Below are 3,879 nucleotides of genomic sequence, written 5' to 3'. Positions count from 1 at the left end.
ATATATATAGTGTATGTAGCTATATAGCTCTATATGGTGTAAGGTGCCTTCCTCAAGAACAATGTGCTTTTAACGTATTTTTGATATCATTCTTTATATTAAGTGTCATTGATATAAGTGCCATTAATGTAAAATACTAAATGAACAGTTCTATTGAAAATTGTCTTTACAAAAATATTCATATTTAATTGCCCATATTTAAATGAATATGTCATAAAAGCACCACTATGAATTCCAATTAATTTCACTCAGTCTATAGGTTCTTGTGAATAGCAAAGATGTCTACATCTATTTCATGGAATTATTGTGAATTATATGAAGTATGAAATGTAACAAATGATAACACTAAATCAAAGCCTAAATTTAAAAATAGCATAAATTTAAAAACATTTAGATTTTCACAAATCACTCATTAACAGATAAGCCCCAAAACCTGTAACATTACACATAATAAAATGTCACAGATCAGTTTTCTGGAGACAAAATTAGATCATTTATCCTCAAAAATTGTTTTGACCAGCTGAATCTCACAAATTTTGATATTCAGATGAAATTATAAAATTAAGAGTGTAGTCATGCATCATATGTGTTGAGATAAGATTTTGTGTATACACACACTGTATATACAGTGCTGTGAAAAAGTTTTTGACCCCTTCCTGTTTTTAATTTTTTTGCATATTTGTCACACATGATTCAGACCATCAAACAAATTTTAATATTACACAAAGATAACCCAAGTAAATACAAAATGCAGTTTTGAAATGATTTCATTTATTAAGGGAAACAGAGTGCAGAATTCATATTTCCATCAATTATGGCAAGTCGTCCAGGTCCTGAATCTGCAAAGCAGCCCCAGACCAGACCACTACCACCACCATGTTTGACTGTTGGTATGATGTTCTTTTTATGAAATGCTGTGTTGGTTTTACGCCAGATGTAACGGGACACACACCTTCCAAAAAGTTCAACTTTTGTCTCATCAGTCCACAGAATATTTGCCCAAAAGTCTTGGGGATAATCAAGATATTTTTTGGCAAATGAGAGACGAGCCTTTGTGTTCTTTTTGGTCAGCAGTGGCTTTTGCCTTGGAACTCTCACATGGATGCTGTTTTTGCCCAGTCTCTTTCTTATTGTTGAATCATGAACACTGACCTTAATTGAGGCAAGTGAGGCCTGCAGTTCTTTAGATGTTCTGGGTTCTTTTATGACCTCCTGGATGAGTCGTCGTTGCGCTCTTGGAGTCATTTTGGTAGGCCGGCCACTTCTGGGAAGGTTCCCCACTGTTCCAAGTTTTCTCCATTTGTGGATAATGGCTCTGACCGTGGTTCGCTGGAGTCCCAAAGCCTCAGAAATGGCTTTATAACCCTTTCCAGACTGATACATGTCATTTATTTTGTTTCTCATCTGTTCTTGAATTTCTTTAGATCGCGGCATGATGTGTTGCTCTCTAAGCATGCTTCACTTTGTCAGACAGGTTCTATTTAAGTGATTTCTTGATTCAACAGGTCTGGCAGTAATCAGGCCTGAGTGTGGCTAGTGAAATTTAACTCAGCTTTCTAAAATAATGTGGTTAATCACAGTTCTTTCATGGTTTAACAGGAGGGGGCAATACATTTTTCATGTAGGGCCAGTTTGGACAGCTTTTTCCCTTAATAAATGAAATCATCATTTAAAAACTGCATTTTGTATTTACTTGCATTATCTTTGTGTAATATTAAAATGTGATTGATGATCTGAATCGTTTAAGTGTGACAAATATGCAAAAACAAAAACAAAAACAGGAAGGGGGCAACATTTTTTCACAGCAGTGTGCATACAGGCTTCATTATATAGCCATGAAGTTGAAAGAGTAAAAGTAAAAGATCTTGAGGAAAGATCTTGCTTGGAAATGCAGCCTAACCCATATTTGGCAGAGACATCTTTTAAACTGTTTATATGAACAGTTAATGAAGCACTCAGAATTGCAGCTATGTACATACTAAGTCAAACACAGTGTCTTCTGAATAAACTTCAAGAGAACAGCAGAGAGTGTTTTCTGATATGCTCTTAGTATCCAGTGGCTGATCATGTCTGCCTTGGCGCGAGATTGTGACAGGGCTATTTCTGTCCGAGCCTTTCTGTCATTCCGGTAAGAGGGTGAGGAATCCAAGATCAGAACAGCATAGTAGAGCAGAACGGAGGGAGAGTGGGCCGATACAGCCACTACGCATTTACAGTAAACTTTTCTTCCTAAATACAGTGTCATCTCATTACACTCACAGAATTACAGTATTTTTCAAACACTTTTGTTACAGTTAATGGTAAAACATGCTTTAATTGCTGGAGTCACATAAAGCATTATTAAATGTGTTAACTTTCTGCACTACAAATCATGAAGGTCACCATCTAAGTCCTGATTTCTTTGTAGTCAGTAAACAGGAAATCATGGCAAAGCTGGGCTGCCATCTAGTGTACAGAAAGTGAACTGTTTGTTGAAATTGTTTAATAAATAAGAATGTCCTATTTGTTTCTTCTATGAAACCATGTCCTGTTTTATTGTGTGAATATTTGCTGAGATAGATGGTCATCATAACCTCACAGCAATGTTATAAATCTTTCTTTGGTTTTCAACATGGAATTGTATCCTCACCCTGTGCCTTGGCTGCAATTATGAGCACATTATGGGGCCAGTGAGAAAATGCGGAAAGAAAGGCTACTTTGTTGCTAATGCCATTGAGTGGGTGGGTGAAGCTGTCCACTCTTGTACATATTGTTGTAAAAATCATTTGGCCTTATTGGTGTGAAAGGGACGGATATATTTAGATGGTTATTACAAAGATACAGACTGCAAACTTCTGTGGACAATTAAGTTAAAGAAACAAACATTCACTTACTAATTCAATTCGTTAAGAAATGTCTTTGCAAGCTCTTTAGTCATTATAGTCATAACATTTTATCATTATAGTCATAACTTTTTTGTTTGGCTTTTCTTTTTATCATGCATTACTTCAGTGCATTCAGTGCATATTTTCAGTGCAACAGCAGGTGTAAATAAATGCAAAAAAAAAAAATTAATAAGGAAAATATTTCAAATCCTGCTTCAGTTCACATGCATTTTAGAAAACATAAAATAATGCATGTAAATTAACAAATAACAGTTTCCTACATAAAATAGTCACAATAGAAAAGTCCAATTATTGCAGTAGAATAGTACTAATAGAACTTTTTTGCAGCTCTATGTTCTGTACATTCATGTTGGCATGGCATGTAATCAGTGCTATAGAATGCAGTGTGTAGCAGATTCCTGGCAGGATTAGCATGGATTGTAAATCTCCAGTTGGCAGATTTTAGAAAGCCACTACACAAAGAGAACATGTGCCAGCCGACCACTGTCAAGTCATGAAGGCAGCTTTGTCTATCCTTCTTCATTACTATCTCATGGAGCCACAGAACAGACCTCTGTCTAGAGTTTAGAAGAGGATAAGTGCTACAGTAGAAAGTGAAGGACACCTTTTTTTGTTGTATGACCCAATACACCAATGAAAAGATTAATGTAATGTTAATGAAGTTAAAATAGCCTATACATTTTTTTTTTAAATCACTTGAATTAAATTATTTAATAATTTACAGTGGATCCATTATACCATGTTTTATTCTTTAATTTGATTTTAAAAAGAAATCATTTGTGGATCACAAAGATAGTTAGTGACGGATATTAGTGATCTGTTTATACTTAAATTAGAGATCTTTTTGTTTTTTTTTCTTTTTTTAAGGGTTCAAAGCAAAGAAACAAAGAAAAACATCTCAGTACTTGTGAAAACATGAAGACACTGTGATAAGGTAAATGGGAGGGCAATTGAATTGAGAAATAAATGACCAGCATGCAAATAATTAAAGGGG

Source organism: Sinocyclocheilus anshuiensis, unplaced genomic scaffold, assembly GCF_001515605.1.
Source record: "Sinocyclocheilus anshuiensis isolate Anshui unplaced genomic scaffold, SAMN03320099.WGS_v1.1 scaffold328, whole genome shotgun sequence".
NCBI classification, from domain to species: domain Eukaryota; kingdom Metazoa; phylum Chordata; class Actinopteri; order Cypriniformes; family Cyprinidae; genus Sinocyclocheilus; species Sinocyclocheilus anshuiensis.
Note: the sequence above shows the minus strand (reverse complement) of the source record.